Here is a 14,849-nt window from a genome sequence, read left to right as displayed (position 1 = left end):
CCGCCACAGGCCTCTTCCTCCGGACAGCCGCCCAGTATGCCGGTGCGGTCACTAGGAGTCCAAGAAACTCACTTCGTGCCTCCTCCTTCCACCAACCACCCGTAGCCCGGGGCAATCAATCACTCCGAGTCGAAGTGACCCTCCCCGTTCCTCCTCCTTCTCCAGATAACCCCCCGGGTGTTCAGGAGCAGTCCCTCTGAGTGGCTCTGAATCCACGTGACCTGCTGCACGGGTCCTCTGGGCACTGCCCGGAGCTCAGGTGCGGCCACTCAAGACCAAGCGTCCCACCACGCTTCTCCTCCAGGCAGCTCCCCTGTGTTCAGGAGCTGTCACTTTAAGACCAAACAACTCACCACTCGCCTTCTCCTCTGAGCAGCCGCCTGGAGTGCTAATGCAGTCACTGCGAGTCCAAAGGACCCGCCGCGCTCCTTCTCCTCCTTCTCCTACTCCTCCGGGCAGGCCCCGGGGTTCAGAAGTGGTCAGAGTCCAAACAGCTCAGCACGCAGCCCCTTCTCTGGCAACCGCCTGTAGCTCTGGTGCAGTCTCTCCGAATCCAAGTGGCCACGCTCCTCTCCTCCTCCTCAGGGCAGGCCCCGGTGTCCTGAGTCCACACAGTTCTCCTCGCCACTCTTCCCCTGGGCAGCCGCCGGAGCCCCAGTGGCTGCTCCGAGTCCCAGCGCTGTGCCGAGCGGCCTCCTTTACGGCGCTCCCAGCTATCCGAGTTCACTGCTCCAGCGGGGGGAGGGCGTCTTGCCGGCAGTTCTACTTCACAAAGTTTCCTGCATTCTGGGACCCCCGTCCCATCCGGGATGCCCCCCCAGGGGGTGAGAGTCACCCAGCTGCTTTGAGTTGGTCCCAAGCGTCTCAATATCTCCTCTTTTGAATCCTGAGTCCTGGAGCAACATGAAATGCAGCCACCCTCTAGGCCGCCATCTTGAAAACCTCTAAGACAGGACCTTGCTAAGATGTGAGGCTGGCTTTGAACTCTTGATCCTCCTCCATCATCTCCTGAGTTGCTAGGAATACAGGTGTGCTTTCCTGCACCCACCTGGGTCATATTCTTTTAACACTATATTTATTTCTGTAAGGCTATTGGTACAGTTTCCACTATCATTTTTAAATTTTATAATTTGAGTTCTCGCTTTAGTCATTCTAACTAAAGGTTTATCAGTACCTCTGATACAGGTAGACAATCAATGTTTGCTAGTATGATCCTCTAGCCCTAAGTAACAAAAATAAAGGGATCTCTACTAAACAAAGAGATCATGCCAATAAAAACCTATTTTAAAAAATTAGATGACAGTAAGTAACTTAACAAAATATTGTGTTTACATCCCTGATAACTCTGATGTGTTAAATATTTACAATTAAGGCCTTAACCTCTCCAGTCTTGTTAGACTTTGTTTGGCCTTTTATGTGAACAATGTCTCAGGTCTTCCACCTCCTGGTAAGAGATTATTAATTTCTATCAGCTTCAAGATATTCATTGACATGTTCCAGATGCGATTTATTTTGTACTCATGGTTTTTTGTTTCTTTCATAAAACAAAACTTTTACCCCTAGAAACACCCAATTTCTAAAAGGGAACTTTTTACTGCTTGCCCCACCCCACATCACCCCTTCTCAGCTCTAGCAGCAAGAGCGGTCATTGCCCTTTTTCCTTACAGCAGTAAAAAGTTCCTAAAATTAGAGGGGTAATAAAAACATTTTAAAAAGACAGTCAATATAGACAGGTAAATTTGGTTAAATCATAAAAATAAGGGCCAGTTTGGGTCCAGAGAAGGTGGAGGCAAATAACCTCTGAGGTATTAAAGTATTAATGCTTTCAGAGCCCTTCCTCCACCCTTACCAAGAACCTGCTCCTGTTCTAACCTGTTGTTAAGTCTCTCCAACAGGTTCAACTTATGAGAGAACCAGCCCCAAGTGACCTCTGATTTCCACCACCCATTTCAGTCAGAAGACTATGTCTACATCAAATTGTTCCAGAGAGGACTAACACCTGGCTGAAATGGAAGGGACCTTACTCAAAACATGGACTCATCACATCTGAGTCAAGACAACAGAAAAAATGGACAGCCCTCAGAGACCCCAACCACCATCTACAGATAAGACTGAAAAAATGTTGAACATGTTTTTTTTCTCTTGCTTAATCTATGTCAGGAATAAATCCATGCTTAGCCCTTCAACTATTTGAGATTACCAAAGGATATAAATTCTGTGTTACTGTTCACCTCATTCTCCAGGTGTACCATTATAATAAAGAGGGAAGAAGAAAACATGAGGGACGAATATCTAAATAAGTGGCCCCTGTTTTAGTTCCCCTCCTAGTGGGAACTAGCAGGCTCCACAGCTTTAGGAACCATTGCCCTGATTACTGCAAACCAGAATTTCAAAACTTTAAGTAGACAAATATATTTGGACTTAAGTGAGTTAGACCTATTGTTTCTATACTAACTACTCAGGTATCAATCATGATAGTTTATCTTTGATTTTAAAAAAAGCTCAAAAAGTGAAAAAAAAGCTAAAAACCTGAGAAAAATTGGTACCAAAATCTGTTCTCTTGGTCCCCCTGGTTAACTACTCTATAACCACAATGGCAGGACCTCTCATCCTAGTTTGTTGGGACTTTTAATCAGACCATAAACTGATATACTGTTCAACTAAGTATGTTAGAGAGAGAATCCAGTCTGTTATGCTAATGGTGTTACACACTCACTACAATCACCTATACACTACTAATGAATCAATGATTTGATTATGTACATAAAACCAGTGGAGACTGTGATGGGCTGACAGATCTGGCTCCATGAGAATGTTATAGGCCAGACTCTAAAGGAAATGACTAAACAGACTTCATTTTGCTCTGAGACTCCATGTTATGTAGGAAATAAGTTTCTCCCATGGGAACACCCCGCCTCTGTACCATCATCAGTTACTTGTTGTGACATGTTTAACAATACAGAATGATAATTCCTATGTAAAGAAAAATTCCTCTCTTTTGATCCCTATTCCTCCTAAACAATGTACCATGTGAACAGTGATTACATGGATGTTAGTAACCATTCTTTAGTTTGTACCTAGGTAAGGGTCATTTTGACCCACTTCCCCCTCTGTTGATGATCTCATGATGCTAGTTTGTAACTTTGAATCATAGCAACAGGCACTTACGATTGATGTGATTTTTGGTAGAAGAACCCTTGCAACCCTGTGGCTGGGGCTATTCTCCCAATAGCCATTTTGTTGGGGCATTGTGTGAGACAGTCAGCCGGTTGACTTAATAAAGACTCTCAAATTTGGACTTCTCAGTGGTAATCGGTCTGTTCTTAAGTTGCACCCCAAAACACTACTAGTCAGTCCAAGTCCTTTTGATTTCAGAGGCAGATGCAAGACTCCATGGCTGCATTGCTCAGTTTCCCAGCAGTCATTTTGTACTGTTTCTTGGCAGAAGAGCCTGCAGCTCTTTTTTCAGCTTGATCCTAATTGGGTGCCCCTTTCCTTTGGGCCTGGACCATCTTTCCCATTTTTTTTTTTTTTTTTTTTAATTTCTGACCATTTCTGGAATCTTCCCACTCTTTTACCTCTCCATGCCTCACAATTGTTGAATTTTTCCTTCTTTTCAATTGAAGAAAACTTTTCTAAACAAGATCACTTTGAAAATGTGATGTTTACCATACACCAGCACCGAACTCCAATTATATCACCAGATGCAACCTGGTGTGCCAAGATGGGCAGAGACAGGGATGCAGGCCCTGCACTGCTCACTTTAGGGTGCTCAGACTCCCTGGCCACCTTCAACTCCTCGAGACCCAGACTTCTGGTCTATTAAAGCAGGGATGATACCCATCTCACAGAGCTCTTGAGAGGCCTCATTGGGAAGAAGCTCTGGATATGACTGCTGTGGTGAGCAGAATAGGAAGAAAATTCTTAGGACTTTTCTAAGCATCAAAAAGTTTACATGAGCCAGGCCTGGTGGTGCACACTTGTCATCTCAGTGGCTGGGGAGATGAGACAGGAAGATCTGAAGTTCAAAGCCAGATTCAGCAAATGTGAGGTGCTAAGCAACTCAGGGAGACCCTCTCTCTAAATAAAATTCAAAATTGGGCTGGGGATGTGGCTCAGTGGTCGAGGGTCCCTGAGTTCAATCCCTGCTGCCCCACACAAAAAGAGAAGGAAAAAGTTTGTGTGACCCCACAGAGATGCATTTCAAAATACTAAGAAATAAGTCGATAATTAAAAATTGGAGAAAATATATTAAAATCACAAAAATAAGCACAAGGTTTTTGCAGGCTTTATTTTATTTTCTTTTTCTTCTTTTCTTCAATATTGGGGATTGGGCCCAGGGTCACTCTGGCACTGAACTACATCTTGTCCTTTTTATTGTTTATTTTGAGACAAGATCTCACTAAGCTGCCCAGGCTAGTCTCAAACTTGTTATCCTCCTGACTCAGCCTCCTGGGTGGCTAGGATTTTAGGTGTGTACCATCATGCTTGGCTTAGTTTATTAATTTATTATTGGTACCAGGGATTGTACCCAGGGGAATTTTATAATAAATATACATGAATATTATTTGTTATATCTCTAGTATATAATAAATATAATAGACTACATTATACTATATTAAATTTACTCTATTAATTATAAATGTGTTATATAATATGTATTTTCTATATTAAATTATAAAATATAATATATTACATTGTATATATTTAATATAGTAAATGTATACTACATATATATTCTGCACATATATTATATTTATACAACATGTATGTACTCTGCTCACTGTGCTGTGCAATAGCCACGTTATGGAAGTTTAAAATGCTGCTTCTAGAACATCTAGTGACTTATCACCTTAATTCATCTTTATTTTCTAGGAATACTGGAAAACATACTGAATGGGCCTCACCCAATTAAAGCTCAAGATTAAAAAAGAATTAAGTGCCTTGTGCAAAAATAAAAAAAAATAGTAAAATTAAAAGCTCAAGATGCTAAAGGTGTCCTATAGAATTCTTGCCTACTTTTAAAACTCCAACCAATGGAATCATACATTTGGCCAGATTGAGTAATTCTATGCCAAGCCAGTATGTAAAAATTATACCAGGTATCATGATGGTTCTTATTTATTTACTCATTTGTTTCTGTTACTGGGGATTAAACCCAGGGGCACTTTACCACTAAGCTACAGCCCCAGCCCATTTTCTTTTGAGACAGGTTCTCACTAAGTTGATGATGCTGGTCTGGAATTTACAATCCTCCTGCCTCAGGTTTCTGGATTACAGGTGTGCACCACCATGTTTGCCTAATTTAATATTATATAAACAAATTAAAGTGGAAAAGCCTTATTAAAAATAAAATTTAAAAGAAAATGAGGTGAGGATTGAGGTTGTGGTTCACTGGCAGAATGTTTACCTGGCATGCATAAGGCCCTAGGTTCAATCTTCAACACCAGAAGAAAAAACTAAAAAGTCATTGATGTGAGTCATAATTTAATTAGCTTGACTTAATCATCACAATTGTTTATATGAATCAAAACATCACATAGTACCCTCATAAATATATGTAACTGTAATTGACAAAAATAATTTAAAAGAAGTAACATGAATGCTTTGAAAAGATTCAGTGTACCTGAATCCTAAAATAAATCTCTCTGATTAGTCACAGGCAAATAAATGCAAACACCTGAGGAAAAACAATTAAAGTTTAAGGTTTTCCATTCAGACTATTTGTAAATCATCTTAACTCTTGGCACATTTTATTAAAAACTACAGGTGGCTAGGTGCAGTGGCACACACCTGTAATCCCAGAGGCTGAGGCTAGGAGGATAGCAAGTTGGAGGCCAGCTGGTGAAAGGTACAGAGACCCTGTTTACAAATAATAATTTTAAAAAGGCCTGGGGATGTAGCTCATTTGTAGAGCGCCCCTGTGTTCAATAGTGAGCACTGCAGGTGTAAGGCAGGGGGTGGGGGCTGGGGGATCCACTTCCTGCTTTGAACATAACCCTTGCTGCTCTGCCACTGAGGCTTATTTTAAAACTGACATTTAGCTCCTGTCTCTTCTCCCTCTTTCTGTCCCTAATCACAGGGGAACAAAAGATTACCATTCTTCCCATCTTGAGCCAAGTTATCTGTCCTTTGGTTCATAAAGGACAGGAAGGAAGGAGTTCAGTCTTTGTAGTTGGCATCTCTGGATCTAAGAAATGTCCAGCTTTGAAATCTACAAATGAATTATGACTCCTGACAGGGCGTGGAGTGTAACTTTGGAATCACCTTTTTGAAAGCCCTCTGTTCTCTCTGACAGGGGGACAAGAGTCCCTTGTTTTTCTCCTTTGCTATCAAAGCAAGATAACTTCTATTCCTCTTTTGCAAAACCTTGTCCAAAACCTACTGTGTTGGCTTTGGGGATAAGAATTGAGGTTTTGGCATCGTGGACCACAGGTTAATCACAAAGAAAAGATTTTGGCATGTGACAAAATGATATGGATATGAGTAATCTAATTCAAAATTAAGAAATCACCCCACTCATAATGTAAGAAATAAACAAAGACCCATCATGACTGCTCAAGTTTCCAGAGCTGGGAGCAGCAGATCCTCCCTGGTTGGCAACAGGGCAAGCAAGCTGTTATACAGGTAGCCTCCTCCTGCACCCAGGAGAGGGCAGAAGTGGGGAGACTATGCAACCTGCAGAGCCACACCCCAAGCAGGGGCTGGAGTGGCTTTGCTCACTCCTCCCTGTGGCTGGCTTCCTTCTGGAGCTCAGTCATCCTGGAACTTTCACAGACCTTGCCCAGGACAGTTGACTTCCAGGGTTGGTGTTCTGTTCTGCCCCTGTGATGAAGAGAACATCTTTAAAACTCAGTTTAATAGCTATCTTCAGATTACTCATGGACATAGAGATCCTTGAACGTTATATCTTAAATATCTGGAGGCAAATATCCCAACTGGTTAGCAGGCTAAAAAATTGGTTACCAAAATTTAAGGACATCTCCCTTGCCAATAAGTTCAAATTACTGGTCATAGATTTACTAAAATCAGGTGTTTCAAAAGGAATTTGGACCAATTTAGCAGGTTTTAAGTTAAAAAATTCTTATCTATAAGTCAATTTAGACCACGCCAACAGAAAATATATAAATATTTAAACATACAGGCACATACAAGAAGACTTCAAAGCTTACATTTATCATTTGCTATTTTTTTTTTCAGTACTGGGGGTTTAACCAAGGGGTGGTTAACCACCAAGTCATAGCCCCAGACTATTTTTTATTTTTAACTTTTGAAACATTGTCTAGTTCAGTTGCCTAGGGCCTTGCTAAATTTCTGAGGCTGGCCTCAAACTTGTGATCTTCCTGCCTCAGGCTCCCAAGTTGCTGGGATTAGAAGTGTGCACAACCATGTTTGGCTCATTTGCTATATTTAAAAGTCAGACTTTTGACCTGATATAAAAATATGTCTGTTCTGCTCCCTTTGGCAATATATAGACTAAAATTGAAACAAAACTGAAAAGATTATCATGGTTCCCAAGCAAGAATGTTTCACAAATTTATGAAGGAGTCCTTATTTCTCTTCATTTATAAAAATAATAATAATAAAAAAAAAACATGTCTACATCTTAAATTTGTGTTTTCCAAGTTGAGGCCTGTAGAAACTGCATCTTAAAGCCAGTGAAGCTTTAATAACCAGTTTCTTTTCAGAGACAGAAAAACATCTTCCACAGATAGAAAAAATTAAAATGCTTTAAAGCTGATAAAATGAAAGTATATTATTTAAGAACAGAGAATCAAAAAAAAAAAAAAAAGAAAAGAAAAGAAAAAAAAAGAGCTCAATATAGACAATATAGAGCAAACTTTTTTCCATTTCTTCCAGAAGCCCATCTGATGATGAAGCCAGGACTGTGGCTCAGGAAGTGTTTGGGGTCAATGAAGTGTGATATTCCTAGGAATCCTCCCCAGTCTCACCACTGGGCTAGACAATCCTCCTCATGTGTCTCAGAAAATCTCCAGACACCAAGGAGTGAGCAGAGTGACTTGAGGATGAGGGTCACTGGGGCCCAAATGTGCACCTTCTGGAAGGTCCCCTCACAGTTTCTTCCAACCCAGGAAGAAGCTGTGCTCTGAACTAGAATCCCCTCTCCTTGTAGATAAGTTTGTTGCTGCAGTCATCCGAGTGAGATCCAATTGAGTTGATTATCAAGTTAATAAACATACAAGCAATTGCCTTAAGACAGCACACACTTGCAGGCATGTGGGCTACATCACAATCAAAGCTCCTCTAAGGAGCTCCCAGACAGAATCAGTGCTTTTCGCTCTCCTAACAGACATCTCCCATACACTCCAGCTCTTTTTGCCTTGTGGTGTGTATTCTAGACTAACTGACTTGGCAAAAATAAAGCCATCTTTTTCTGTCAAAAACAACAACAAAGAAAAACAGCTCAAGAAAGATATCAAAATTAATTCCACAGAAACCCCTAAAAAATCACAAGGAATTGAGAAGAAACAACTCCACACTGTTTTTAGAGAAATCCTGGATTGCTTAGAAAGACCAGGATGACCAGAAAGAAGGGAGATGAGGTCAATGTGCATTGCCAGAAAGACTAGGGGACAACCAAACTATGGCCTCAGAAACCAGAACACATTTTGTCACAGTTGTCTGTCATGTGACATGGCAATAGATTATTGAAGAGATGACACAGATATGGGGGAGACCCTGACATTTTGGGATGGTTGGTCAGGGTCTACCAATCATGGTGGATCTGAATCAATATTTCAGGTGGACATTTGTCCATCCATAGGCAGATCCCAGTCAACCTATCCCTCTTTATGACCCACTGGGAAAATCCCTTTTTTTGCTTTAGTTCCCAGTGAGGTTGAGAAGTACCACTTAAATGATTGCTTAAGATGAAAACCCTATAATAACCAGTATATTTTTTTAAAGGCAGACAGGCAGAAAAAGTAGAGGGTATATCCTCTATTTTATTTCATATTATGGAACACATCTTCATTGTCTAATATATATTTGGACCAAGCCACGGTACAGGAAAAAAATATTTTTCATGAAATTCTCTGTCTTAACATAATCCAGATTTTTAAATGTGTACCTAAGTGGTTAGTTCTCAAGGATAGACAGTGAATTAGCCATATTTTAATTTGCATGCTTCAAAGGTTTCTTGGGGGAAAAATGGGCCTCTATAGGGAAGAGACTCTTGATCTGTCCTATATTCCCCTGAGGCACACTTGGAGCCCCACTAGTATAAGACTTTTTAGCCTGTCCCCTGCTGCCCATCTGACAAGTGACCAGAGGCTCTGGCACAGGGATGCAGCTGAATGAGCCATGCAGTTCATTCCTTAAAAAGATTTTAAGGAAGATCCTGCTTCCTAGCATTCCCAGGAGACCCAGGATCCTTCACTTTTGGGTCTTCAAGAGAAATTAGTTCATTATGAAAATAATATCCCTGTGATCTCAAGTAATTTAGGTGTACTTGAGAAATTATGATTTTTTAAAATGACAAGGGCATAAGATCTTGTAGAAGCCTGGGGTGCAGTTCAGTTGGGAGAGCATTTGCTGAGCATGTGTGAGGCCCCATCCCCAGCATCACCAGAAAAATGAAACAAGGATCTTACAATAGTCAGGCATCCTGGGACAGAGCAGAGTTAGGCAAATTTTAATGGAAAAAGATCTATTTACAGCGCATGTCCAAGGAGAAAATTTAGACCACTTGTTTTAAGTCTTATAGCCAAATTTAAGAGATAATTCTTTTATCCTTTGTGCCCTGGGGTAGACTCACATTAATTCATACTCCAGCATGATTGAGATGCAGCTCTTATAGGAATAGGTACAAGAACAGATAGTAAGAAAACATTTGTAGGTAGAGGCTTCTGTTTTTGTTTGTTTTGTTCTGTTTGGTTTTGGTACAGGGGATCAAACTCAGAGGTGCTTTGCCACTGAGTCAAATCCTCAGCCCCATTTGCTTTATATTTTGAGACAGGGTCTTACTAAGTTGCTTAGGGCCTAAGTCACTGAGGCTGGCTTTGAACTTCCGTCCTCCTGCATCAGCCTCCCGAGCCACTGGGAGGCTTCTGCTTTGTAATGGTGCTGGGGATTGAACCCAGGACCACACACATGCTAGGCAAGTTCTCTACCACTGAGCTACAATCCAGTCCCCTCACTTTGTTTTTAGAGACAAGATCAGTGAGCTACTTTATGGTTTCAGAGATCCCTACCAGATCCCAAGGACACTGCCAACTGTCACCTTGTTGCCACTTGATCAATACAGTCTGGGGTTCCCCAGTCACCCCAAAAGGAGAGTTATAATAAATAAATAAATAAATAAATAAATAAATAAATAAATAAATGAATAACAAATAAATGGGGGGCATAGCAAAGAAAGGAGATTGAGCTCTTCGGTCTTTGTAAGTGAAGGAAGCAGAGGAAGAGATTAGAAGTACAGGAGCTTCAAGAATAAGTCATAATGAAGGTAGCAGCAAAAGAATTTGGATATATTGTGAGCCCCATCTTGGGTGCCAGAAGAAATGTCACTGGAGGAGTCTCTGGAGAGGGGGACCTCAACTCAGGACAAGTGGGTTCTCAGCATCCATGAAGGAAGAGAATTCCAGTAGGTCCCAGTCAGAGTCACTGATATTTTAGAAAAGCAAACAAAATTCCAGGGGGGGGGACAGGGTCCCTCTTAAGAGGAAGACAGCAACCCCTGGGTGCAGGGTGCTAACACCTCAAGGAGAGACGGGAGCAGGGGGCTCTACCTCTGGTGTGTTGAGGGTGGGGTTTCACAGTTCTGCTCTCTTTCTCTCTCTCTCTCTCTTTTGCTGCTTTTGCAGGTAAGGGCAGGCTCATGGAGGTGGACTGGATTTCTGACAGAACGCTTGTTTTAATTTTCAAAAATACATAGTTTTTTTTCTGCATTCCAATGCACTGCTTCTTTTTATATTTTATATAATTGTTTTTGAGACAGGGTCTTGCTGGGTTGCTTAGGGCCTCACTTAGTTTTTGAGACTGGCCTTGAACTTGCCATCCTCCTGCCTCAAGTCTCTCGATTTACTTGGATGATAGGCATGTGTCCCTGTGCACTTGCCATCCTCCTGCCTCAGTCTCTTGATTTATTTGGATGATAGGCATGTGTCCCTGTGCCCAGTGCCTGCTTCTTTTTGAGAGGCAGAATATCTTTCCTTTTCGGATGTCCCATTTCCACCTCAGCAGCACTTACTTCATGAGAGGAAGCTGTACTGTGAACAGTGAAGCATCAACAACAGCGTTTGTATTGCCAAATGGGGAAAAAATTCCATGCCATTCCACAGAATCCTGTTAGCATATTTGAAGAAAAAAAAGTGTCTAGTCTATAATTGCAGGCACTGTCTTCATTTATTATATCTTTATTTCTCCAGTTTTTATACTGTTGTTTGTGTTCTGTAAACTTGTGGTGCCAGGTAACAGGGAAGCTACACAGACAAACCCGGATGGTGCAGAGAAATCTATGCTGTGATTTACCAAAAATGGGAAGTTCTAATTCTATTTCTGTATCCACTAGGGAGAATTTTGGCTTTCTGGTCTACTTATAGGTATAAAACTATCACTGAGAAAAAGATGCTTTATTTTAAAAAGTTACTTTATTTTTTATTTGCTCGAATTAGTTGTACATGCAGTAGAACTATACATTTTGATAGATCATACATAAATGGAGTGTAATTTCTCAGTTTTCTGATTATACATATTGTAGGATCACATCACTCAGCAGTCATACAGGTACATGAGATAATACTGTCTGTTTCACTCTACTATCCTTTCTACCTTGATTTTGATCTTTTTTATGATTTATTATTGACATACAGCATGTATTCCTATGTATCTGAAAGTGCAGACTGATTTTTGTAATTTTATGGTTTTTGTTAATTTATGGTTTTGTAATTTGTATTTTATGGTTTGTGTAATTTTATGTTTTTTGTTATTTGTTTTGGTATGGGGAAATGAACCTAGTGTTAACTGACAACTAAGCTACATTGCAGCCCTTTTGATATTTTGGTTTGAGACAGAACCTCATTAAGTTGCCAAGGCTGTTCTTGAACTTGAGATTCTCCTGCCTGGACATCTGGAGTCTCTGGGGTTACAGATGTGCACCACCCTGTGTGCTCCTCTGTTAGTCCAGCTGTTAGTCTGTGTTTATGATGATTGACTTCATAAAGGCAAAAGGATCTGATGGTCAGCAGTCAGGGTCTTTTTGGCAATTTGTTTTGTTTGGATGACAGTTATTGGTTTACCTGAACTGTTTAATTTGGATATCCTTTGTTCAGAAACCCTTGTCAGAAAATTTTCTTGCTAGAATTGAGTCTTCTTTCCTTCTGCCACTCCTCCCTTATATGAAGTCATCCTTTTCCTTTTTCATCTCTTTCTCCTGATCATTGCACCCTGGCCCCTTTTTATATAGGTACTGTATGAACACCTGATCACAAACAGGCCAGAGAGGTCCTTGTTCCCTTTAACCCAGCAGGATGGAGGTGGCACAGGGAACAGTCCAGGATATGCAGCAGACTCACAGGGAAGTCCCTCAATAACATGCTCACTCCTGGGACAGAAGGAACCTCACTGACTTGCTGGGGAGACCCACAGGGGTGACTGCCCTGTGTACTGGGCCCCACCAGGCCTGTCTTGCAAATGAGCAGATAAATGTGAGACAGGAAGGGAGCTGGCCTTTGAGCAAGAGCTTTGGATGCAAGCCCCACACACAGTATCTGACCTGATCCAAAGCACAAGTTCTGTCATGCAGCTTAGAAGCCCTAGTAGTTTCAAGAGGAGGGGTACCTCCACCAGAAGGAAAAGCAGAAATTCAAGGAAGAAGAAGTGTTTGGAGAAAAGCCCCATCTGGTGTTCCAAGTGGAGTGATATTTGATAATTATGGTGCCTCAATTTGTGAGGACTGACAAAATGGGGAACATTCACTTCCCCTCCCCTTCTCTCTCTCTCTCTCTCTCTCTCTCTCTCTCTCCCATTCCCTGTTTCCACCATACCCTTGTGCCATGAGGTTTCTGCCCTGGAGCAGCTGACCCAGGATGAAGTCTCTGAAACCAGAGCCAAAATTAACTTTTCCTGCCTTAAGTTGTTCATGTCAGGTATTTTGGTCACCAGAATGAAAAACTCAAAATACACATGGGAAAATGATGTATTTTCTGAGTGGGAAAAGCAAGTTACAAAATAAAGCAATATAGAAAAGACAGCACTTTTTTTTTAAGTAAGAAGACACACATGTACATATTCATAGGGAAAAAATCTTCATTTTTAGAAAAAAATGATGATAGGTCACTTAGATTTGGGGAGTGATATTCTAGTGTTATAATAAAATATTTTTATTCTTTTTGGTGCTACTGGGGATTGAACTCAGGGTGGCTCTACCACTGAGTTACGTCCCAAAACTTTTTTGTTTTTCCTTTCATTTTCTTTTTTTAATTATTATTTAATTTTTTAAGTTGTACAGACAGCATTTTGATTCATTGTGCACAATTTTATTTTGAGTAGGGTCTCACTAAGTTGCTTAGGCTGGCCTCAAACTCGTGATCTTCCTGCCTCAGCCTCCTAATTGCTAGAATTACAGGCATGCACTGCTGCACCTAGTTGTAATATGTTTGTATTAAAATTTATAACAGATTGAATGTATCAATCATAATTATTATGAATGAATAAAATTTGTAAAGGATAAAAATAACAAGAAAATATTGCCTGATCCCACCAGCTGGCTCTTGACTTATCATGTTCTCTAAGGTTTCTGTCTGTTCAGCACCCTCACACAATAACTACCAGAAAATTGTTTCCCAGACAAACAGACAGCCTTAAAAATATTGCTCTAACCACAAGGTCAAAGTGGCCCACACCTCTAGTCCCAGACACTTGGAAGGCTGAGGCAGAAAGATCCAAAGTGCAAGACCATCCTCAGCAAATGACCCTGTACCAAGATAAAGAAAAAAGGTGGGGGCTGGGGATGCCCCTGGATTCAATCCCCAGTATCAAAAGGAAAGAAAAAGCTAGAAGCAGCCTGGCACTCAGGCCTGGGGGAAGGCGTGGCAGGTCCACAGTCCTGGTACTTACTGTAAGGTTTTCAAGTCATCATCACCTTCCTCAGCTGAAATCCTGCTGTCTGACTCCTGGGAGGCCAACACCCTTGGCCCTGGGCTGGGTGGGGCTCACACACCACATTCTCCTGAGGGTCCAGACTCCCAGAAGTTTGAATATGTGCAGTGAGAGAGGGCGGCCTCTGACTTCAGTGACTGCCCCTGACTTCCCTGACCACACCAGGCATTCTTGAGGGGCAGAGGCATTTCTGCTTTTCTTAGCCCTGCAGAAAGCATGGCTAGTGATTGACAGGTGGGGCAGGGGCTCTAGCCTACCCTGCATGCACAGGTCAGTCAGCCACCACCTGCAGGACTGCCCTGGAGACCAAGGTACAATCTATACTGAGCTGAGCATGGAACCTGCTTTTACAAATAAGCCTGGTGAATTCGTGCAGTTTTAACAACTAAAATATCCAGGAGAGTGTCTACTATACAATTTTTTTTTCTTAAAGATTATTTTCAGGATTGTTCCATGCAGAGGTTCAAACATGTGACCTCTTCAATATGGTGACAGGAGTCCTGCTCCAGCACTCAGTTTGGCTCCCTGCTCTCCCTGAATTTCTCCTTACATCATTTCAACTTCAACACCTGGATATGCTGTGTGACCTCTGAATTTCCTCCGGGTAGTAGAAAGGATGCTAACATGACCTGTTTGAGGAAGACAGTGTGGATCTGAAGGGGCTGAGACCCTGGCACCCAACCTTAAGTTGCATAGGGCAGGGGCCACCCCCACAGTTCCTGCACCTG

General features: G+C 41.6%; 1 protein-coding gene across 4 annotated transcripts in view; it reads right to left on the bottom strand.

The window, feature by feature from the left end:
- LOC306647871 (insulin growth factor-like family member 3) overlaps nucleotides 1-14,261 on the bottom strand; it is a 465,794-nt gene extending 451,533 nt beyond the window's left edge. For all 4 annotated transcript variants that reach the window (XM_079117440.1, XM_079117441.1, XM_079117444.1 and 1 more), the window contains exon 1: nucleotides 14,105-14,261. The gene's annotated coding sequence lies outside the window, so the exon portion shown is untranslated. The remainder of the gene's footprint in view (nucleotides 1-14,104) is intronic.
- Between the last annotated feature and the right edge of the window lie 588 nt (nucleotides 14,262-14,849).

The sequence above is a fragment of the Sciurus vulgaris genome, assembly GCF_902686455.1.
Source record: "Sciurus vulgaris genome assembly, chromosome: 17".
In the NCBI taxonomy this organism is placed as follows: domain Eukaryota; kingdom Metazoa; phylum Chordata; class Mammalia; order Rodentia; family Sciuridae; genus Sciurus; species Sciurus vulgaris.
The sequence above is the reverse complement of the archived record's forward strand: the minus strand, read 5'-3'. Positions and strand labels throughout refer to the sequence as shown.